This window comes from Carcharhinus amblyrhynchos, chromosome 16 (genome assembly GCF_965287045.1).
Source record: "Carcharhinus amblyrhynchos chromosome 16, sCarAmb.v2.hapA, whole genome shotgun sequence".
Classification (NCBI taxonomy): Eukaryota; Metazoa; Chordata; class Chondrichthyes; order Carcharhiniformes; family Carcharhinidae; genus Carcharhinus; species Carcharhinus amblyrhynchos.
In genome coordinates, this window is record NC_137339.1 from 28435585 (window position 1) to 28460497 (window position 24913).

The 24913-nt window shown below is 41.3% G+C and overlaps 1 long non-coding RNA gene across 1 annotated transcript in view; it reads left to right on the forward strand.

Moving 5' to 3' along the window:
- The window catches only part of LOC145353655 (uncharacterized), a 42170-nt gene that overhangs the window by 14237 nt on the left and 3020 nt on the right, over positions 1–24913 (forward strand). The window contains exon 2 of the long non-coding RNA XR_013888756.1: positions 7358–7468. This is a non-coding gene — a long non-coding RNA (uncharacterized LOC145353655). The remainder of the gene's footprint in view (positions 1–7357; positions 7469–24913) is intronic.

Here is a 24913-nt window from a genome sequence, read left to right on the forward strand (position 1 = left end):
TGTAGACAGGGGCATGTTCTCCTTTACACTTTCTGAAGTCGCTGATAATCTCCTTCATTTTGTTGACATTGAGGGAGAGATTATTGTTGCCACACCAGTTCACCAGGTTCTCTATCACATTCCTATATTCTCTCTTGTCAATGTTTGAGATCTGACCCGCTGTGGTGCTGTTATCAGCAAACTTAAAAATCGAATTGGAGGGGAATTTGGCCACTCAGTCATAGGTATATAAGGAGTATAGTAGGGAGTTGAGAACACAGCCTTGTTGGGCACTAGTGTTGAGGATGATCGTGGAGGAGGTGATGTTGCCCGTCCTTACTGACTGTGGTCTCCGAATTAGGAAGTTCAGGATCCAGTTACAGAGGGAGGTGCCAAGGCACAGGTCACGGAGTTTGGAGATAAGTTCTGTAGGAGTAATGGTGTTGAAGGCTGAGCTGTAGTCAATAAATAGAACTCTGACATAGGTATCCTTGTAAGCCTAAGACCTAAAAGCAAAAAAGTCAAAATATCCAACTCCTGGCTAGTCACTTTGAGATTGAACCAGAAACAGAAGAGCAAACCCAAAGCTAGAAACTAACAAATTAGCTGAGACAATTTAGCTCCAATAACAGTCAAAAAGCTTGACACCATCCAAGACAAAGTAGCCTGCTTGATTGGCACCACATCGACAAGCATCCACTGCCTCCACCACCGACGCTCAGCAGCAGCAGTGTGTACTGCTACTGTCTATAAGATGCACTGCAGCAATTCACATAAGATCCTTAGACAGCACCTTCCAAAGCCACGACCACTTCCATCTCAAAGGTCAAGGGCAGCAAATACATGGGAACACCAGCACCTGCAAATTCCCCTCCAAGTCACTCACCATCCTGACTTGGAAATATATTGCTGTTCCTTTGCAGTGGCTGGGTCAAAATCCTGGAATTCCCTCCCTAATGGATTGTGGGTCAACCCAGAGCAAATGGACTGCAGTGATTCAAAAAGGCGGCTTCTCAAGGGCAACAAAGGATGGGCAATAAATGCTGGCCAGCCAGAGATGCCCATGTCCCACGAATGAATTTTTAAAAATCCAAATGGAGGGGAAAATTGACCTAAGAAAGATAGAATTACAGTTCCAAAGGGAAAAAGTACAAAGAGAGAGAAGGAAAAGAGACCAGGAGAGAGAAGTGCAACAGGAGAGGGACATCAGACAATTTGAGTTGGACAAAGAGAAATTGGAATTGGATAATGTGGCAGCCGCTAAAAATTCTGATTCAGATTCAGAGCAGTGTTTTGATTTTCGGAAGCATTCACAGGTAGTACCCAAATTTAATGACAAGGAAGTCAAATCCTGCTTCAATTCCTTTCAGCAAACTGCAAAGAGATTGAAATGGCAAAACAATCCTGCACCTTTTCTGGATTATGATCAGAGAAAAGCTGTTATTTTAAATGCTTACATGCTACTTACTAGGAGGGATATTACCGGAAGTTCAAAATCTCCCAAAGACAGCCTGCCCTACCTTGAATTTGATAGAGGAAAATATGTGGCTTTTAATCACTGAGTGAAATCCCTGCAATTACTTAGGAAATCTTACCCAAAATAATTTTACTGGAGGAATTTTAAACAAAGATCCCAATTAAAATAAGGTCCCATATCAAAGAACAAAGAGTAACAAGGGTGAGAAACGCTGCTATCATGGCAGATGATTATCGACTGACCCAGACCATTTAATGCAGGAAAATCTTTCCTAAATGATCGCTAGAGGTCTGGGAAGGACAGAAAATGGGAGAACAATGGGGATTTGGATAAGGGAAGAAGAGGAAGGGGGAAAAAAAGCTCCAAGGCGATAGACAATGGAGGAAGGACAGACTTCTCCAACATTTAAAATACACCAGGGAAGGCGCTCGTACAACTTGCTTCTATGTAGTAAGCCTGGTAATGTGAAGATGGGCTGTTGGCATTAACAGAGTTAACCAATAGGTGGCTCTATGGTGGCTCTAGGTTCTTGTGGCCGTGAAAGTTGTGAGTCGGTGTTCACATATTACAGGAACCGACCCAAATAACTGTCAGGACTTTTTGTAGAAATCGAAAATGACCCCAAGGTTTTGTATAAAGCCAGAAAGGAAGATCAGTATTCGCAGGGTTACTGACTGGTTGCAAACTTTACTCATGGCAGGAGTTGGGGATTTTCCACTTGAAAGCAGAATGAATGCCAAAGTCATGGTTAAGGAACTCACTGGAGAATGTGTGTAAGTTCCTCTATTAAAGGTGTACTTGCAATGTAAGCTAGCTACAGGGCTGGCAATGGTGTGGGTGATCTGAAGTTTACAAGGTGTGGATCTTCTGTTCAGTAATGACTTAACTATTTGTAAAGTATTATCCCCAAGGAGTTCAGAGTGGCCCAAGAAACGAGGGAAAGGAAGTACAATTCTGCACAGAAACAGAGAGTTGAGGAAGTCTTAAAGATCATAAAAAAGGCAAAGAGTTCAGTAAAGATTAAAGTAACTAAAGGAAAGCCAGTCTAATTAAAGGGGTCAGGATAGAGTCAGTGAAAAATAGATATTCGCAGCAGAAATCAAATAGAATGCATCAGAGATAGGGTTCAGAACTTCTTTGAAGAAGCTTCTTTAAAGAATCAAGACTTGGAAAGTTCCCAAACAGACAAGCAAAATATGAGGGAAATGCCTCACCTAGCAGAAGCTCTGAGCAGTAATGCTCCATTGGACATGGGATAAATTGGGAGAAACACCATCCCTGAAGCAAAAGAGAATACACCCTTAGATGAACAGTGCTTGTGAACATGACAAGGAATAAAAATGCAGTTGTTGTGGTTTTGTCACTGAAGAATCAAGTAGTCAGGTTCTAAGTTCAAAGCTTACGTAACCAATAAATTTAGCTACAGAATGCACTAAAGACAAAATGCAGGAAGAGAGCTCAGTTGCCTCTCAGAAGCCTAAGAATAGTCAATCACTCACTGTCACCCCAGAGATAAGAATTATCCAAGTTCCAGAACACAAACTATTGAACTCATGAGTTGTGGAAACAACAATCAAGGGGGTAAAGACTCTACAGGCAGTGCAACGATACAGTAACAAACATTTGCTGATTACAAACATTGGAACAGAAAAGCTGCCTGTCCAGTAGTGTGCAAAATTTATTTCTCAAGCACCTCAGGGTCAAACTTGAGTTTCTATTTAGCAGAAACCCCACTAAAGACTATGGGGGCAATTTTACCTTCTCATCCTGCTGGTTGATGGGCAGGATGAGCCGGTAAGATCGCAAGATACTCAAAAAATCCTTTTCTCATCCGATTCTTGCCTTTTGCAATCTTACCGCACCTGGATATAGAATTTAAATATTATTAATGAGCCCAGAACACAATGGTCCAGGCTAAGTTGCTTTAGGGGCCTCACCAGTGAATGTGCTCACCAGCAAGGATTATGTATGGTCCCCTGTCATGAGGGCCTGTCATGATGGTATCATCAGTAGGACCAGAGGCCGTTGAGGCCTCCCAAGAGGTCAGAGGTGAGGAGCAATACCAGGCTGGCACCCTGGCATTGCCAGCCTGGCACAAGGGGGTGGGGCACAAGGGGAAGTGGGGGGGTGGGGGGAAGCAGTGCACTCTGCAACCCAGTCGGGAGGATTGTTGCATACTCTGCAACCAGGGTCACGGGGAGATGGATGCTGCACACTGCAACTAGTAATTGACTGGGGGTTGGCTATCTACTTGGGCTGTCCAGGGGTGTCAATTGGCTGGACCAGGCCAGGGAAGAGGGTGATTGATTGGACAGAGGAGTGAGTGGGAGCCAATCGGCCCGGAGGCCTGCAGTCACAGCAAGGGAGGAGGCAGGCGCTATCCAGGCGGGTGGAGGTAACTGAGAGATCTCTCAGTTCTGTTGCACAGAATAGAGAGATCTGTGCATGCATTTTTTTAATTCATTTGTGGGACATGGGCATGCTGGCTGTCCAGGATTTATTGCCAATCCCTAGTTGCCCGAAGGCAGTTGAGAGTCAACCACATTGCTGTGAGTCCTGAGTCACATACAGGCCAGACCAGGTAAGGATGGCAGATTTCCTTTCCTAAAGGACATTAGTAAACCAGATGGGTTTTTTCCGACCATCGACAATGTTTTTAATTGGCATCAGTAGATTCTTAATTCCAGATTTTTAAAATTGAATTCAAATTGCACCACCCACCGTGGCAGATTTGAACCCGTGTCCCTAGACCTTTAGCTTAGTTTCTGGATCAATAGTCTAGCAATGATACCACTAGGCCATCACCTCCCCTGTATTGTGCCTTCCGTCTGCTGCCAGCTTTCTGGCAATCTTCGGTCCTGCTCCCTCCCCCTCCTGGCACATTGATTCACCGAGCAGCACCAAGGGAGTGGGACACAAGGGAAGGTGGGAGGGAAGCTTTGAACAGAACGGCATAAGATTGCATTTGTGATCCCGCCAAGAAAAAGATCAGGACTTAGAAACTTTTTGGTAAGATCACCCCTTATATGTAAGTTGGTACTTAAAGCCCCAAATTACTGCAAACAGGCGCTAGGAAAAATCCAACACACATTCAACAACACATAAATGGGATTTAAAGGGACAGAAGTCATTTGGCCTCTGAACAAAAACCTTTCTGAGATCAAGCTTAATTGCCCAGAAGAAATTCAATTAAAATAAGGGGATGATGAGAAACTCCAACTTGAATAGAAAATGAATGATGCAGACAACACCAGCTGAAGCACTTCTACGATTGAGATATGAACATTTGAGTGAGAGAGACAGTGTATGTTGAAGTGTTTGTGTGTTTCTTACTTTACACTGAAAACAATGTTTAAAAAATGGAATTGAGATCTCATTTGTTTTCCTTGTAACCTTACCCAGTAAAGCTACCATAAATTCTTAATTTTCAATATACGTCTTCATGCAATGAGAACTTTCTGAAATTGACTTTAAAAAGTGGACATTGTACTGCAAAAATTGCCACCCAAGGTTGGATGACCTTTTGTGATTTTGCACAGACAAAGCACTGACCAATCCTTCTAGTAATGTTTTAAAATGAAAAAGAAAATGACTGTGGGTAGAATGTCCTCCATTGAAAAAACATTCAAATTATAAAAATGCTTGTGAGGTTACACTTTACCAGAATTCAAATAAATTGATCCCTGGCTGACTCAGTGGCCAGAATTTTACCATCCTGCCCACCACGGGAATTGGGTGGTGCATGGAAAGGTCAGATGACCTCGTGTGGGATTTTGCAGTTTCAGGACAAGCAAGGCTGTAAATTCCCACCCAGTGCGAACTTGACACTGAACAAAGAGAGGTATGAATAAATCAGTTTATCACAAGCAAGTGTGCATGGTCACCATTCATCCCCAATGTTAAGCCATAGCTTCTGCTTTTGAATCCTTTGTGTAGATAAGTATTGATCATGTGATGACATGATTGAAACTGATTTCAGGTAATCTTATTACTGCATAAACCAGCCAGAGCCATCAGTCTTGAAACGGCAAGACAAGAGGGATCATTCCTCCAGCAAGAAGGGTGGAACCCTTGTCTGAACAATGAATCACCGCAAGGAGTCAGAACAGGGCTAATTTATCTCCACCTGCAAAGATTTATCCATGCAGAAATTCAGTCATGACTTTGTCTGGAAATCCAGAGGTTTTTAAGCCCCATTCATTCAAAAGAATCATGAGAGAGAATCTGTCCAGGCCTGTGTGTGTGTTTGTGTGTGTGTACACGTGCGTGTGTGTGTGTTTGCCAATATATTTAGGTCATGGGGCGTGCACCTTGAGTAGCCTCCTTCTGCACTGTCGAGATTCCTATGATTCTACGTGAATAAACTATTTCCTTTCTTCTTACTTAAGCTTACACAGAAGCCTGCTTTGTGTCCATTACTAAAAATCACAACACTGAAAAGGTTTGAAACACTCCGTCTAAAATAAACCTTATTGCGAGAGGTGAGGGGCAAAGCGGAAATGTCATAACACATCTCTCTTCCGTCAGTAACAATACAATTAATACTCTGCATGGAGCACCAGCCAAACCCTCACCCCTATCCAACTACATCATAGCATACTCACCACGCATTTCCCCAATACTGACCAACATCCCTACCTACTCCTCATTCTCCGTCTCCTCAAGCTACCATTCTTATTCTTTTCTTCATCCCCAATCCCTAGTAACCCTGTCCCCAAGCCCTCATTTCCCCAGAACTGCCACCCTCATCTCTCCTTCCAAAGATCTCCATTTCCATCTCTTGCCCAGATTCCAAACCCTGCAACTCTCGACACTCCTGCCAGCCTCTGAACCCCACTCTGACTCTCTGACTCTTGATTATTTCTGACACACCAACAGCTCCTGGTTGTCAGCCAGTGATTTAACAAGGTTGGACGGCCCCTGCTGCAGAGTGAAATTTAAAATGCAGGGATCTGCCAGACAACTCGCAGCAACTCTGGAGATCCAGGAACCTCTTGGCCAATCCAGGAGGGTTACCAACTTGAGATCAAACGAGGTCAGAATGGAAGCCTGAAAGTCAAATCACATTTTAAATTGTCAAAGAATTGTACATTCTAAACTTTACAATTAATGCTTAAATCACAATTAGCTTAACAGAGAAAAGAGTCCAGAAAGCTGTTCCACAGTCGCCTGCAATCAGTGTGGCAAGTTTACTTGAAGCTTTCCCATTATAAATTTGAACCTGTGGGGGAAAAAATGATGTAGAAGTGTGATTTAGAGCACAGCCACAGGAAGTGGAATGGTGCAAACAAGGAGGTGTGTATAAATGTAAGATTCTTCAAAAATGTTACAGAGATTATTAACTTGCAAGAATTGCATAATACTCAGGGAAGATAATAAGCCACATTTTGATTTTAAAACACAGCAAATTGGGGTTCCTCAGTTGAAATCGAGAAAGTTGATGATTTTTCAAAACAATATAGAAGATTTTTAAAGCATGAACTTCATGATGTCAAGAAAAGTAGCACTGTAAAACTAGTGAATTTTATAAGATTGTACAGGTCATGAAATAGTCCAAAATGGTAACTGTGAACATCCTTAAAATCGAACTTTTTAATTCAATTCTGACAATTCAATTATTTCTCAAACAACAATTCACAGCATTTGTGAACACTGTTTACATTGTTACATTGCTGATTTAAATACACAGAAAGAAGATTAATTAATACTAAGTAAATGGAGTGGAACTATACACCTTGGATCCTATGTTCTGAGAATGCACAGAAACGAAACATTAACAGCAATGACTGGCAAATTAACAAAAACCTACTAATTTCACAATGCCAACTGACGATTCCCTTGTGATTTCTCTGGCTCACATTCAAAAAGTTTCAATATTTTAATATTTTCTAAATTTTGCAGGGAAAATGAAGCAATCTCCACACTCTGAACAATATACCTTGTGCCACAGCATAGATTTCAGCACAAGTGCAAAAGAGAGTGAACACATTCAAAAAATATACTTGAATCACAGTAAGTTTAAACCCTTGTTCTTATGTGGAATAAGAATGCATGGTTGTATGTTTACTAATGTCTGATATGATGGGCAGGTTTTTGGACTTGCGAGGGCCATGAGCAAAGGTAGATAGGCACACCCTGTGTGCCAGTTCCTGGCTCCAATATGCACCCTGGTAATTTTCTTGGTAGGCCCCTCCCCACCCCACCCCACCCCACCAAAGAAGCAGGTAGTCAATTCAAGTAATTATAGGTGGTTGAATGGGGTTTTCCAATTGGTCTGCAGGTCTGGCAGACAATAGAAGATAATTTATCTCTCTGGAGGAAGCCATGGAGTGATAGATAGGGGGCAGGGTTGTGGGAGGGCCTCCTTAACTGTCTGGGTTCAGTAGCAGCCACAGGCCACTCTCCTGGGGTGCCTCCGTTTTGGTATAAACCCTGTCTTGCTTACCTTCCCTGGCATCAGCTTCAGCCTACCCTTCTGCCTCCACCATCCTTAATTGGAGAACAAGTTTGCCTTCTGGCTTCTAATTGGCCAATATTGAACAAAGAACAAAGAAAATTACAGCACAGGAACAGGTCCTTCGGCCCTCCAAGCCTGCACCAACTATGCTGCCCGATTGAACTAAAACCCCCTAGTCTTCCCAAGACCATATCCCTCTATTCCCATCCTATTCATTTATTTGTCAAGACGCCCCTTAAAACATATCCGCTTCCACTACCTCTCCCGGCAACAAGTTCCAGGCACCCACTACTCTCTGTGTAAAAGATCTGCCTCGTACATCTCCTTTAAACCTTGCCCCTCACACCTTAAACCTGTGTATCCTAGTAATTGACTCTTCCACCTTGGGAAAAAGTTTCCGACTATCCGCTCTGTCCATGGCTCTCATAATCTTGTAGACTTCTGTTAGGTTGCCCCTCAACCTCCGTCGTTCCAGTGAGAATAAACCAAGTTTCTCCAACCTCTCCTCATAGCTAGTGTCCTCCATACCAGTCAATATTCTGGTAAATCTTTTCTGTACCCTCTTCAAAGTTTCCATATCCTTCTGGTAGTGTGACAACCAGAATTGAAAACTATATTCCAAGTGCGGTCTAGCTAAGGTTCTATAAAGCTGCAACACGACTTGCCAATTTTTAAACTCAGTGCCCCAACCCATGAACGCAAGCATGCTGTATGCCTTCTTGACTACCTTCTCCATCTGCATTCCCACTTTCAGTGACCTGTGTACCAGTACATCTAGATCCCTTTGCCTATCAATACTCTTTTAAGGATTCTGCTGTTTACTGTATATTTCCTATCTGTATTAGACGTTCCAAAATGTATTACCTCACATTTGTCCAGATTAAACGCCATCTGCCATCTCTCCACCCAAGTCTCCAACTGATCTATATCCTGCTGTATTCTCTGATGGTCTCATCATTATCTGCAAATCCACCAACCTTTGTGCTGTCTGCAAACTTACTAATCAAACCAGTTACATTTTCCTCCAAATCATTTATATATATTACAAACAGCAAAGTTCCCAGCACTGATCCCTGAGGAACACCACTTGTCACAGCCCTCCATTTAGAAATACAGCCTTCCACTGCTACCCTCTGTCTTCTTTGACCAAGCCAGTTTTGTATCCACTTTGCCAACTCACTTCTGATCTCATGCAACTTTACCTTCTGCACCAGTCTGCCATGAGGGACCTTGTCAAAGGCCTTACTGAAGTCCATGTAGATAACATCCACTGCCTGACCCTCATCAATCATCTTTGTCACTTCTCAAAAAACCTGATCAAGTTCATAAGACACGACCTACCCTTCACAAAACCATGTTGCCTCTCACTAATACATCCACTTATTTCCAAGTGGGAATAAATCCTGTCTCAAAGAATCCTCTCCTATAAATTTCCTTACCACTGATGTAAGGCTTTTAGGCCTATAATTACCTGAATTATTCTTGCTACCCTTCTTAAACAAAGGAACAACATTGACTAGTCCCCAATCCTCTGGGACCTCCCCCATAGTAAAAAGTCTGACAACACCAGGTTTTAGTCCAACCTATTTATTTGATAATATACTCGCAAGCTTTCGGGTTAGCCCCTTCGTCAGGTGATTCACCTGACGAAGGGGCTAACCCGAAAGCTTGCGAGTATATTATCAAATAAATAGGTTGGACTAAAACCTGGTGTTGTCAGACTTTTTACTGTGTTTACACCAGTCCAACGCCGGCATACCCACATCATGACCTCCCCCATAGCCAGTGAGGATACAAAGGTTTCTTTCAAGGCGCCTTGCCTCTCTCAGTATTCTTGGGTATATCCCATCAGGCCTACCGGGTAAGCCGCAGGTGATAACTGTTTTCCCCCAACAGTCCAAGCCATTGATACCCATTTGAGCAGAGCTTAAATGTCTGCAAGACAATTCTGTCCTACATCCCAAAAAACAGTTCCCAAAACAGGGAAACAAACTATTTCAATTCATTTTAAAGGAATAACAGTTTTTAAAAAGTAATTTTATTCCTTTCTCAGAGTTACAAAGTTAATCTACAGAGTTAAAGGTCAAGCCACAAATCTACCTCCTTGCTTGTTCTAAAAATCAAAATTCATATTGAATCCAATTCATGATTCCCACAAGAGTGACAAACTAGATCCCAACTGACAAGAACAAGCATTACATCTGATCTCAAGCTTGATCTTAGGCGAAAGGCCAATAAGTAACAGGGTTTTTTGCAAAAATGTACTTTATTCATATCTAATCTGAAAGGCACATTATAAAATATTTCAAAATGTTAAAACAGTGAGATGCAATGATGTTCACATTTATCCAAAGATCAAGTGCACTCTGAGGTGCTTCATTTTAAGTAATGAGAACATTGCATGTATTTCAATATTTTCATTAGAATAAATTCTTTACAAATATATACATTGGTCATGTTGCTCTCTGAGTTATTTCAATACATTGGTATAGAGTTAGATTTAATCACAATCCGAAGGGTTTTACCTGGTTACTAGACCCTCGGTGTACATTGGCTGAAAGGCCTTTCACAATGGCCTTTCCCCATTGTGCTTTGGTGGCAGCTGCCCCATGCTTGAGTGCGTACCTCAGCACATAGTCCTGGAGTTTGGAATGTGCCAGTCTGTAACACTCAGTTGAGGCCAATTCTTTGCACCAGAAGATCAATAAATTTTGGGCAGACCAAAGAGCATCTTTTGCTAAGTTGATGACCCTCCAGCAATTGATGTTTGTCTCGATGTGTGTCCCTGGGAGTAGCTCGTAAAGCATAGGGTCCTGCATCGCAGAACTGCTCCAGCTGAACCTTGACAAGTACTATTGTATCTCTCTCCAGATTTTGGAGCAAAGGTACATTCCACAAGGAGGTGTGTAATCATTTATTAACCATACTGCCACCAATCCCTCCCCCCTCCCACCCCTGCAGCTGATGGTACAGATACCTCAGGTCTGCATAAAAGATCTGATGGGGAGTGCCCTTCTCACCATCAGCCAAGTTAGGTCTTGGTGCTTGTTTGAAAGTTCTGGTAGTAAGGCATTCTGCCAAATGACTTTGACAGTCTGCTCAGGGAACCATCTGATGGGATGAGCAATCTACTTTTCCCTCAGAGCTGCGAGGAGGTTGTGTACAGACCACTGCTTGATTGGTTTGTGGTCAAAGGCATTTTTCTGAAGAAAACGCTCCTTGAGCAACAGGTGATCTGGCACTTTCCAACTACTCGGAGCATTCCATAGCAACGTGGCTAGACTCATCCTTCAAGATGAACTTGATGATTGCTTGGGTGATTGCTATGGTGCAGGATCAAGGTACGGGCTAGGCCTGCGTCACATATAGCAACCACAAGACTACCTCACAACTGATGGCCACGTGAGCGTTGTTCCCCACATGCCCAGTTTCTACAATATGCTCCTCCCAGTTTTTGGCCTACACCCCAGCAACTCTGAACCATATCCCCAGCACCTTCAGGTAATCTGATCTGATGGTGAAGGGGAGAAAGGATCAGTCTGCTCAGTTCCCAAAGAACTTGCTCTTGCCATGATTTAACTTGGCTCCAAAGGCCAGTTCAAACTGATCGTAGAAGTTCGGGAAGCTGCGCATTTACGTTGGATCTGAGCAGAAGACAGCGATATCATCCACATAGAGGAGGACTTTGACCTACAGCTCCACTGCCTATGATTTTCATTCCTCTTAGGTCTGGATCCTTACTGATGGACTCAGTAAAATATTCCATGCAGCACATAAACAGGATGTGGAGATACTGGCGTTGGACTGGGGTAAACACAGTAAGAAGTCTCACTACACCATCTGTGAGAGAGTTGTGAGACTTACTGTGTTTACCCCAGTCCAATGCCAGGATCTCCACATCCTGTTTATGTGCTGCATAGAATACTTCGCTGAGTCCATCAGTCACTCACTCGACAAAGGGGCAAAGCCCCGAAAGCCAGTGGTATTTGCTACCAAATAAACCTGTTGCACATAAACAGGATAGACAAGAGAAGGCAGCCCTGCCTGACACCAGATTTATGTGAAACCTTTCTGATTCCCACACACTGATAAACTGCATTACTGATGTTTGTTTAGAGCAGTTGGATCCAAATATCCTCCCCAAATCCCATTTTGGAGAGCTTAAACATCACGGAGGAGTGTGATCTTCTGTCAAACATCTTCTCCTGCTTCAGGCTGATGAGGCAGGTGCCCACCTTCACGTCCTGCACATAGCCAATCATATCCCTGAATTATCAGTGATTGATGGGTACAGCAGTTCTAGCCGGGATGAATCACTGATTCCAGAACAAATGTGGCCTGATTGGCGATGACCTTGGACAGAATTTTATAGTCCACATTCAGTGAAATGGGTTGCCAATTTCTAACCTTTTCCCTTTTCCCCTACTGTTTTTGATGAGGGTAATGATGCCTTTCCTCATGGATTCTGACACGCTGCCGCCATAAACATACTCTTGTACACTTCCTGTAGGTCTGGGCTGATCCAGTCCACAGAGTTGACTACAACTCAGCTGTAAGCATTGCTTTCAGAAGTTTTACTCACGTCAGAGGATTTCAGTCAGTTCATCAAGAGTTAATGGTTTGTCCAGGCTCTCTTGCTCACTGTCATCTAAGACCTTATGATAGATGACAGGAAGGACTAGGAGGCTGTGTGTTGGCTTCGGGTCTGACAGCCCATTTTAAAAGGATTTGCTGATCCTCAAGGTGTCAGACTGCAATGACTTTACCAAAATATCTTCTTCCAGTGACTAGGGGATTTTCACAGTAACTTCACTGAAGTGTTAATGTAGCCTACTTGTGACTAATAAATAAACTTTAACATATAAACTTTTTTCAGGCTGCTGATAACAAAGGTCTCTTTGTGCACCTTTTGGAAGAAGTCTCATCTGGCTGCGATCATATGTATCTACGCTGCACTCCATTTGCAGAGTTGCTGAAGATGTTGTGCAGCTTGGCGTCTTTTATCGTTTCCATCAGGTGTCAGGACGTGGCATCTAGTTTGCTGTCAGTCCTGTCAGATTGTCCAGCCACATTGATGATGCAGTTGAAGTCACTACACTGAATGACCGGCCTGGAAGTGGCCAGTGGCAGTGGGAGCTGTTCAGTCTTGAAGGCCGGGGTGCACATTTGAGGGAGCGTTTTTGTAGGTTGAGGCATCCACTCACCCAAGAAGTAGCAGATTATTTTTGCGTATGTGTGCAATTTTCTGCTTACAGCACTTGGTTATTCATGCTATCCACCTTGTTGCACTGTGCATTTTGTTGTCACATTTACACTGCGATGCCCATAAATGGAAATTGAAAATCCCAAAGCTGAACTGTTCATTCCATTTGCTTCTTCCAAGATCTAAATAATGCAAGAGCTTGGCAGATGACCAGTGTTGTGTGAGCTTGTGTGTAACAGGGGAGTAACCACCACATCCCACAATCCATTGTGTCCCAAATCCCACCACACCATTACATGCATCAATGCTGTTGCTTATAGTTTACTCACCAGAGCATGCCTGACTTCTTTAGTTGATCAATGATAAATAAAATCCATTAGATTAAGCAGGATTAACCAATTCTGCAGGTGAAAATAAATTTATCCATATTTTGTACTCAGAAATATTTTGTACTTTGCTACAAAGATCGCAAGATAAATGTATGAGTCAGTCCAATTGACCCAGCGGGTTCATCCTTGCATAGAAACCTCTAATCCAAACAAAACTTTCTTGTTATCCCTTTTTACCAGGAAGAATAAACAAAAGGAGTGGTCTAGATTCTGGTTTCACTCAGAGCTCATACTTTTATCTGTTTTTGTTGCTGAAAAGCAGGATAGAATTAAAAATGATAAATAGTCATGTGAGTGGTGAAAGAACACTAAGACCCTAAAATGACAGTGTTCAAATTCATATCTAGTTATTTAATGTTTCTCATAGAATCCCAGCAGTGCAGACAGAGACCATTTTAGGTCCATCAAGTCAGCAGTAACTCAACAGGAGAGCATCCCCATAACCCCAAGTATTTACTTAACTAATCCCCCAAACCTACGCATCCTGCACAGTTAGCAACAATTTAGCATGGCCAATCAACCTAACCGGCATGTCTTTTGGACTGTGGGAGGAAATCGGAGCACCAGGTAGATACCCATGCCAACCCGGCAAGAATGTGCAAACTGCACACAAGGCTTGAAGTGAACCTGGGTTCCTGGTGATCTGAGGCAGCAGTAGTAACCATTTTGTGTTGAATTCTATATTCCACAGTTTTAACCAAGATATCAACCCACTTAAATAAACCCACAGGAAGCATCGATACAATTCAGTAAGCTGAACATCTTTCCTCAAATTCTTGAATTTTTTTGCTCACTATATTTTCAAAATCATTTGAAGAATAGCTAGAAGATAAATATAATTATTGGAGCACAGTTTATATTGAGCACTTCAAAAACAAAATGTGAGAAGTTGAGTGAGGAAAAATGACAGTGTGCTGCCTGAACATTTGATGTGCCTTTTTTTAATATTCTACGCAGGTCAGAAATTTGAATTGCTAATTCCTATAAGGTAGGAAGTGAAAGAGTGTGAGTTTCCTCAGTTTAAAATAATCTATTTTGAAATTAAGTTGAATTTGAAAGAAAAGTGTCTTTTTTGAGGTAAACAGATTGCATAAAGGTTAAAAGGAGAAAGCAGTTTGAAGGTAAAGGAATCCCTAGCATCTCAACCTTCACTGTGGGCCAGATGGGTGGAGGGTGAAGTGAATGACTGTCAAGCAAAGGGATGGACGGGCTGAACAGGGGAAGAGGCTCAGGTACTGGCGGAAATTAGATTATAAAAAGGGGAAGGATTACTGGCAAGGTGAAGAGAAATGTGATATGATGGACAGGAGTGGAGGGAAGATGCAGGAGTGATTAAGAATGGGAATAGTAAGATGAGGATCACATTTTCCCATAACCTTGTCCCCAAATGCAATCTGTAGCTTTGGCCACTCTTTCCCTGCCACAGCATGTTGTGCACAAACTCAAAAATAAAGGCGAATAGAAGAAAAAAACAGAGAAACGATAAGAATGTTAGGGAGAGGGAAGCAGAACACAAGGGAAAAAGAAAAACAGAAGCAGAGAAGGAGATCTGAAACATAACAGGAAACAGGTGGAAGAAATAATATTTTCTAACTTACCATATATAATGCCAGAGGAGATCAGTCAAAATATATCTAGCTATCATTAGACCTCCTACATAGTGACAGGCAAAGTTAGATGGGTAGCTTTCAGCAGCAATCGTACACTGTGCCTGTCAGTGAGGGACCATCAATGACACCCACTTCCTCCCCACCACCAACTAACACAACTCTACTCAATAACTACATCCACTCCCCCGTTACATATTTAAACAGTTGCATGATTGCTTTAAGAACAGATCGCATGAATTGATGGTGATATGATTGGGTGTTTCAGAGACTTTAGCTTTTTGTTTCAGTTTGTCCTTTGTACAGGGTCCTTCAATAAATATGTTTTTATTAGTTTGAATCTATGTGTGCAAATCATGACTTTTTTTGTTTAAAACCCACAACCCCTAACATAATTAGACCATTGCAAAAAAGAAATCAGCAATGAATTAGGATTTTATTTCATAGAGAAAAGAGCTTAAGGTAGAAGAAAAAGGGTCTTCACACTTTGAATATTAGAAGCCTGGGAAGAAGCAACAACAGGATAAAAAATAAAGAGCCAGTGAAGAAAGAACAAGTAAGAAAAGATCTCTCTTTGTCAGAGATTTAGCTTAAGCTTCCCTTTTTGTACATCTTACTTCATTTCGGAAGACCTTAGAATATTTATATCGCAGTTCCTCAAACCGCCATCTAACCATTCAGTTCAATCTGTTTGAGCCAATCACATCCCATTAAATAAGGTCAAAGTCCCTTACTTATTAAGATAGGTAATTGTGTGATTCTTGAAGGACACTGTCACTGTTGTTACCCTTAATGTCTGCAATGTTTCTCCAGTATCAGTAGATAATATTGTTCCTGACTCATTCAGCCTCAATGGTCGGAAACATAAGAACATAAGAAATAGGAGCAGGAGTAGGCCATCTGGCCCTTCGAGCCTGCCCCGCCATTCAATAAGATCATGGCTGATCTGTCGTGGCTCAGTTCCACATTCCCGCCCTCTCCCCATAACCCTTAATCCCCTCTCTTATCAAAAACCCATCAACCCTCTTCTTAAAAATATTTAGCGAGGTTGCCTCCACCACTTCAACAGGCAGAGAATTCCAGAGATTCACCACCCTTTGAGTGAAGAAGTTCTTCCTCAACTCCGTTTGAAATGCCTGCTGCCCTATGCGTGTAGCTGCAGCCACCGTGTTGACATCCATTTTAAGAGATCTGCCATTTACCATCGAGGCTCTCTCCATTGTGGATACTTTATTCAGTTGGATTTAGTTAAGGATAAACAAATAAAGTTCCTTGTCGGGTTTTTCATCTAGTTTCTTTCATACTCTGTCCTGACAGCTTCACTCTGTACCATGCTTCTAAATAACCCTCTTTTCATTGCATCTGAAACACACATAATTCCTACATCAGCACACTTCTTGAGAGTGTTCTTCCCCTACACCAAAAGCAAACTTCTGTCCTTGATGCTGTATCCCTTTTATTGGACTCTTCAGCACCCACATTCAGATTAATCTTCTGAACAGCCATATCCCACCACAAGCGGTTTACTTTGTTTGGCACGCCTTGCAACTTGCTTACACCCTGTTCTGCACATTCAGTCGCTTGGACCAGCTCCATAGCTTTCTCTAGAGAAATCTTGGGCTCAGCTAGTAACTTCTTTTGTAGAATTATGCTGTTTATGCCACAGACGAAATTGTCTCTTAATATTTATCCTAAACCTGTGCCGAATTCACAATGCTTTATTAATCGTTTCAATCTAGCCAGAAACCTGAGATGGTCTCTCCAGGCTCCAGACTGCTGTGTGAAATCTGTACCTTAATATAATGATTGGAGATCGGTGGTAGGGGGATAAAATGATTTCTAGCCACCTCAACTAACTAGTCAAAAGACTTGGATCGGGATTTTCTGGCTGCGCTCACCCCAAGACTGGAAATTCCTGCCCAAGGTCAACAGAATTTTGCATGGTCCTGTCCTGCCCATTACGACTTCCACGATGGGAGAGAATGGGAAATTTCTGCCCTTGGGTGTCTGGAGCATCAGGTGGTGTTAAATTTTTGATTAAACTGCAAGTTTTGTAGGTCACAAATTGTGAGCAGAATAACCGTGCGCTATGCTTCAGTTGTTACCTCAGCTTCTACAAAGAAGTAGCATAGCCTTTCGATATACTGTCCCCAGTTTTCTACTTCCAAATTGTCCTAATTTCCCAATCAAAGGCATTTCAACAATGTGCCTGCACCTTGTTTCTTCTTTTCAAGACTCCAGTCTCTTCCCCCTCTAGCTATGCACTGAGATCCTCAAGGTACTGGAACGTACTTTCAACTCTTCAGTGTAATCAATTGAGGGCTATCCAATAAGGCTAAAGAACAAAAGACTTTATTGCCACCCATAAATAATTATAATTACAATAGGATCAAACTGAATAACTATGCGACTCCTTCTTGGCTCCAATTGCGAATCCTCCCTCAGCCCATGATATGACCCTTGCACTCAAGTGGCTCAGATTCCCACCTCAACGCTCCACAGGGTCTGGCCCAATCACATAGCCCGAAGAATACGTCCCCTTAAAGGAACCATGCTACCACTGACACCCTGTGCCCATTTTCTCCAAACTCTTCCATGCATCAGTTAATCTTTCAACTTCAAAAGGAAATAATATCCTCCATATATTTATTTTGTTTATTATGCACGTTCCTTCAGACTGACAAAGCCCTCCATCAAAAGTTCCACATGAATAAAGATTGATGGGACATTTGCCATTTTGTGAACTTTTAGGAAATCGGCCTGTCATGAGCAATGAGTGAGAATCAATATTGCTTGCTGGTGTCAGACCACCTGAGGGCAGTACAGCAGAATGAATGACAAAGCACTTACTGTTTATTGTTACCCCTTTTTCTTAGATCCATTCATATACTAATATACTGTGTACAAAACTTAATGAATCTTTAAAGACGAAAAGGTTACTGAAGAGGAAAAAGACAAGAAAAGCATTTCTATTCACCTTTTTCCTTAGTGATGTTATTATTTTAAATACAATTCAAGGTATATTTGATTACTTGTAAGAGCTGAATTAGATTTCACGGTATATCTTTCTCCCTGTGCTAATATTGGAAAATATACTTTAACTGGTTGACTTCATAAACAATTAAACAAATATTGTGTGTAAGTAACTCCATTTCTCAGGGAAAATGTGATGAAGTAACACCTTTTGGAATAATTTGTGATGCAGTCTTTACTCAGATGCCAAATCCCCTTCCCTGTGCCCATGCCAATCCCATGATAACTTCCCTGTGTTTCCTTTATTTCTGTTGTAATTAATTACAGCTGTGCTTTTTTTATGCCATGCTGATTTGTCACTTGGCGTCTTGCCTCAGTTCATTATTTTCATTGCATTAGGTGCTGAGAAGCAATGTTGCCTAAAGGGAACATTAGTTTCTGAAAGCATGTATGCAAGCCTTCTAAATATTGGGATGCAGCCTTTGGGAACAATTAGAAGCAAGTGTCCCAGCTGTGCGTGTTTTCCAACATCAGCTGAGATGGACACAGAGTTTTGATTTTCTCCCACTTTCCTTCTTTCTCCTTTACATTTTCTCCCCTTATGATGGTGATCAATGCAGAAATACAGTGCAGTTAGTGATAGTACCTGCTAAAATAATTGTGATTTAGTTGTAACTCTAGTGTGTGTTTTTACAAGAAAGGCTTCACAATTGAGAAAGCCTTTATCTTTACTGACATTTTGCGCATACCCACTGACATATGCACACATGTATCAGCCAGGAATGGAAATCTAAATTGAATATTTTCCTCCACCATATCCAAGGAATTGCAACTCCTTAATGTCACCATGGCAAAAATGAAGTATTTTTGTTTAACTTATTAGATAGCCCTTTAATTCAGTCACAGTATAGGATAGGTTTGTCAATCCTTCAGGATATGCCTGGAGTCTCCAGACATTTAGCCCCGCAAGACATTCCATGAGATCATAGCTAATTTGCAACCTAATTGCATATACCCACCTTTGCCACATATTCCTTTACATTGTAGCTGAATAAAACTATCAATCTCAGTTTTAAAATGACCAATTGCTGTGGCATTTGCGCAAGAGTTTCAAACATCAAATGCACTTGCATGAAAGAGTGTTTCCTATTTTCATTCCTGAAAGGTCTGGTTCTAATTTTTTGACCTCGTTCCTTAGTCTTCAACTCGCCAGCTCACAGAAATAGTTTCTCCCAATTTATGTATTCTGTTCTAATTAATACTTGATAACTTCAATTAAATTATCCCATAACCTTCTAAATTCCAGGGAATAAACCCAAGCTTCTGCAATTTCTCCTCCTGGTTTAACCTTTGTGAAGAAAGAAGCAAGGTGGCATTGTGGCTTAGAGATTACTACTGCTGCCTCACATGACAGGGACCTGGGTTAAATTCTGGCCTTGGGTGACTGTGTGGAGTTTGGATGTTTTGCCCCTGTCTGTGTGTGTTTTCTCTGGGTTCCTCCCAGAGTCCAAAGATGTATAGATTAGGTGGATTGGCCATGCTAATTTGCCCCTTAGTGTCCAATGATGTGTAGGTTAGAGGGATTAGTGGGGTAAAATATGTTTCTGATGGGCCAAATAGCCTCCGTTTGCATGTAAAGATTCTATGTTGTTATTTTTTAACGTTTTGTGGATTTATTATGTTACTCTGTGATGCAGACTTTTTTTGCATGTGTCGGTGTGTTTGACGAATTTAACTGAAGACAGTCTGTCCAAAGAGTTGAGACACCAAAGAAGTCCAGGTGTGAAAGTCATGCACTTGAAGTGAATATGACCAAATTGAACTTTCAACAAGTAAATCAGACAAGGGTAGAAATTTGCATTAGGAGATCAAGAAGGGTTGTGTGTTCAGATGTTAACATTTCATAGGCAAGTTAAAAGGGGTTTAGAAACTTGGAAAAGGTCATAAATAAGGGAAGGTTTTGTTTTTAACCTGCAAGTGGGGTCAATAAGGAGAACATAAAAGATTTTTATATTCTGGGAAAGGTATTTTCAGAAAAGGAAGAGGACAATGGAGTCAAGATGAAAGAGCAAAATGGTACTTCAGCAGAAATGTGAGAGCTGTGTTGGGAGTGGCTATGTGAGTTCCCTGGCATAGAAGAGAGCTGTGACAGAAAAACGAAGCAGTTTTCAGCTAATCCAGGAAAGTGTCTGCTCTTCAGAAGCAGAGTTTTGTTTTAAGGTTGGTGAATTTCCAAAGCGGATTGGAAGGAAGAGTGAGAAGCCCTGTAATCTACCTAATCTGTGGCAACAGTGATTTGCCCAAAATTAAATGTTTTCTTAAATTAAAATAAGAGATTGTTTGCCTAAAGGGGTGCTTTAGGTCTAACTAAGTAGTAAATCATTTTGGGGAAATGTTCTATAAGACTTTTTTAACCACATAATGTAATCTTGAAGCTTTCTTTTGTTAATAAATGTTTTAATTTAATGTTTAAAATCCTCAAAAGTTTTAACTGGAAGTTGTAACTTCTGACATCAGTACACATATCTTTTCATGGTCAAAATGCAGAAAGAAAAGAGTTGAGGTAAGTTTGCCAGCCTTCCCTTTGTGACTTGGTTTGCGCGGCAATTATAGCAGATCATTACACCTTGGAGTTCATATATTAGTCAGGTCCCAAGGCCAATATATTCTTCCTAAGGTGTGCTACCCAGAATTGTTGATAGAAACATAAATGCTGTCTAAGTAGGACTTTATGGTTGGATGTATTCCTGAAGATTTCAACCTTTTCTCTAACTGCCTTACATCCAAAATTCTGTTATTACTTGCCAAGCACATCAATCCTCTTGGCACACTACATTCTGACAAATTTAAAAAGTGATAAACACTTCTACCCAATTGGATGATACTTCAGTGTCAATGAATTGCCTCTTTTCTCATCTCCAATGCTTTTATAATCATGAACTAGAATTGTACTAGATTTTCCAGCTGCATCACCCAGGCCAGAAATTTCCACCAGAGGTCAACGGATCAACTGCAGTCAAGTCCGCCTCTGCCCACTAAGATACATGTGGTGGATGGGACAGGAAATTGCTACCCTGTAGAGCTGAAAAATTAATTCTAATCTTTTGAATTCTATTCCACTCTATAGAGGCCAGCATTCCATTACCTTTTTATTTTCTTCTGTACCAGTCCAGGACATTTTTAATGATCTCTGCACCTGAAACTCAAAACGCTTTTTGGATCTCCATTGTTTCTAGCTTTTCACCATTTAGCAAATACCGTGTTTATCCTTTCTTTGGGGGTGACAATACAATGCTGCAAGCAACCTGGGAATAGAATCATAGGGGCATAATTTATTTTTGTACAATTCTAGTTCATGATTATAAAAGCATTGGAGATGAGAAAAGAGGCAATTCATTGACAGTGAAGTATCATCCAATTGGGTAGAAGAAGTGTTTATCACTTTTCAAATTTGTCAAAATGTAGTGTGCCAAAGGGATTGATGTGCTTGGCAAGTAATGACAGAAGTTTGGATGTAAGGCAGTTAGAGAGAAGGTTGAAATCTTCAGGAATACATCCAACCAAAATTGGCAGTGCCAAGATAAGAACCTGAAATTCCACAGAGGATCTTCCAGTTGTTATTTTGGCATGAGACCAGTGGAGCCCCCAGGGAAATTGGCTAATTGGCATTGCTTGTAATGTGGCTTTAGAAGTTCTTCTGCTCTTCAACCTTGTTTGCTGTGAGTTACAGACAATCCTCATATAATTTTTTTGGCCAAGAACTTTAAAGTCAACTAGCTACACCATCATGCCCTCAGTGTAAATTGAAACAAATGTTGCTTCCTTGACCTGTTGGTACAAGGTAGTGAGTCAAGCATACCATTCAAATACGAACAGTGTGATTTGTTCAATTATTGTCATGATTAATAGTTAACGGAATTTAACTTGCAATTGCCTAAGTCCTATCAGCACAGCAAATGTTTCTGGAATAAATATGCTGCCTGAATTGAGTTGGCTGGAATGAATGAAAGAACAAAATCAGCATGTTAGCTTTTGTAGTTGGTAAGCAATTTCTAATGCTTTTTGCTACACATTCTAAGCCATTTTGTTATTTTCCTCATATTTGCTGGTCAGTTTCATATGGCATTGCACAGAGATAGTCAAGATCAAGTGTAGTTTTAAATATGCATGGTTCAGAAGCAGCGTATAATTGGTGTAGATAAAACCTGAGAAGTTGCTACATAGTGACTCTATGTTGACACCAAAATTGCAATATATGTGAAACAAAAACAATATATCCTGTTCAATATACAGGTTCAATACTGAACAAGGTGCTTATATTTTATTTACAGGATAAAGAATTATTCTTAAACTTTACATGCATGCAATTTGGGTGGCATGGTAATACAGTGGTTAGCACTGTTGCCTCAGTGTCAGGGACGTGGGTTCGATTCTCGGCTTGGGTCACTGTCTGTGTGGAATCTTCATGTTCTACCCATGTCTGTGTGGGTTTCCTCCGGGTGCTTTGGTTTCGTCCCATAAGTCCGAAAGATGTGCTGGTTAAATGCATTGGCTATGCTTTGGAGGGAAAAAATAGTGAAAACGCAGTAACGGAATGCACTAAAACCTGCTGTTGACATGTGAATTGAGTTTGGAGACATTAAAACATCTCTGAGTGAGTCTTATCACCTGATGGAGGTTGTAGCTCCAAGGAGAGTAGGAATAATAAAACTAAAATCAAGCATCGCAGTTAAATTATCATATTTTATTTTTGATCTTTTAATGTTAACAACTTGCATCTCATTCTGTCGAGGACAGACTCAAACTGCAAGGGGAAGGACATCCTGCCAACAGTGCATTTCCTGAATAGCCTCTTTGACTACTACAAAAGTCTAAGATAGCTCAGCTTAATTACTGAGAACAAATGATTGTCGAATTATATTTTGATCTAATAATTTTCATGTCCTGATCGCAATAGAATTGTTTCCCATATTTTCATAATTTACCCTGGGAAATAGTTTTTGGACATTTCAAACAAATCAGAGTGAACTGTGGAAACAATGTTATGTTGTAATTTACTTTTGGTAATTAATTCTGATTCACTAAATACTTCCCATGATTGCTCAAGCTCTTTGGCTTTGCGTCAGCCTCATATAGCCAGCACTGTGCTGGCAACAAACTTCTCCAAAATTTTGAGTTTGACCTGAAGATTTGAAGCTATACACAGTGATTGCATCATTTTCTCCTTGAGAGGAAAGGGGATTTTCAAGAATAACCGCAAGTGACATTTTAACAGAAGCAGAATCGACAAATGTTAGCTAAAAGAAAACTGGTACAAGCCACCACCTGTCTTAGTGGTGGACAAAAGCTGCAGGAAACTATGTTGCAGAATCTAAGCCAAGGCTTCCCAAACTGTGGGTAAGATCTTGGGGTCAGGAGCTCCAGGGGAGCAAAAGCTGCCATGGAGCTCACTGATTCCTGACAGTTGTGAAGTCCCTTTAAGTGCTTGTGGTTTTTTTGCTTGTGTGTGATCTAGTAGATTAAGACTGCTTTCTGAGGCCCACGTGCTGCTGCTGCAAAAAGTCTGTGAATAAGGAGGAGTCTTTTTTGGGGAGAAGCCCTGACTTTCCTCTAGCTCAATTCCTGTTGTCCTCCCCCGCCTCACCTGCACCTCTTTAGTGAAGAACTAAAACTAAAGCCCCTCTCTGTTTCTCTCTCCGGAATACACAACTGAAACCTCCATCCTGTGCCCCCACATTTTCACTCTAGGGCCACTCAAAGTCTGAAAATGGGATCACATTTGAAAAATATGCAAACAGCAATCCAAGCACCCTACTATATCAATACTGTGATAAGCCTCCAGGAGGTGCATGGAGAATCACTGATTAATCTTCCTATGGGTTAAGAGAAAAATGGTACAAGACACCAGATGATTTTAGTGGTGGACAAAAGCTGCAGGCAACAATGGTTGCACAATCTAAGCCAAAGCTTTGGGATTGTGAGTTCCCCTGGTAACAGTCAATGGCATTCCCAGCTGGAACTCATTACCTGAGTCTTTATAAAGCAGGCCCAGGACTGGGCCTGCTGAAATGTTATCTGTGAAGTCATTCCTGGAAGGAAGTATCCTTTCTTCACATTAATACTGCAATAGTATTGTTGGTGGCTGTATGGCTTCATAATATACCTTGGTTTCCGGACGAGGATCCGAACAGTAAATACATGTGTACTTAAATGAAGTGGGGAACAACAGAAGTACAGAAACTTAGGTGTAAAAACTGCCAAAGAGGTGAGTCAAAGTGGAGACTTGAGAATACAGTCCACACGTCTGTGCTAAAAACCTAGTTATGAAAGGAAGTTGTTTAGATAAGAGGCGATCAAAAGGGAAACATGGTATATCAGCAGCTATTAACTCTGTACTGACAGGAGAGGTGGGAAGAAGAAGGAAGGAAAGCAGCTTGACAACAGGTACGATCACAGCCATGATCAGCTTGAAAATGGAACTCTTCCAGAAAGCAGAATTCTAGGCTAGAAGCTGCTGATTTGAAAACTTCAGAGAAAACCAACACTGAGCCAAACATAAAGATAACTCATGGGTGGTAACAATTTGCTTGATTTAGCACATAGTTATGTCATATGGGATGATTATTTTGGGACAGGGGACATTTCTCTGAGTTCAGGGACATAGATTGATGGGAATGAGGTTAATTCTAGAATATAGCGTATGTGTGTGTGTGTGTGTGTGTGTAGCCAATTTTGTAGTTAAGCATACATTTGTTTTGTATTGTAGCCTTTTTTGTTATGTTTTTACCTGTTAATAAACCCTTTTCTCATCAATGGTTACAGCAAGAC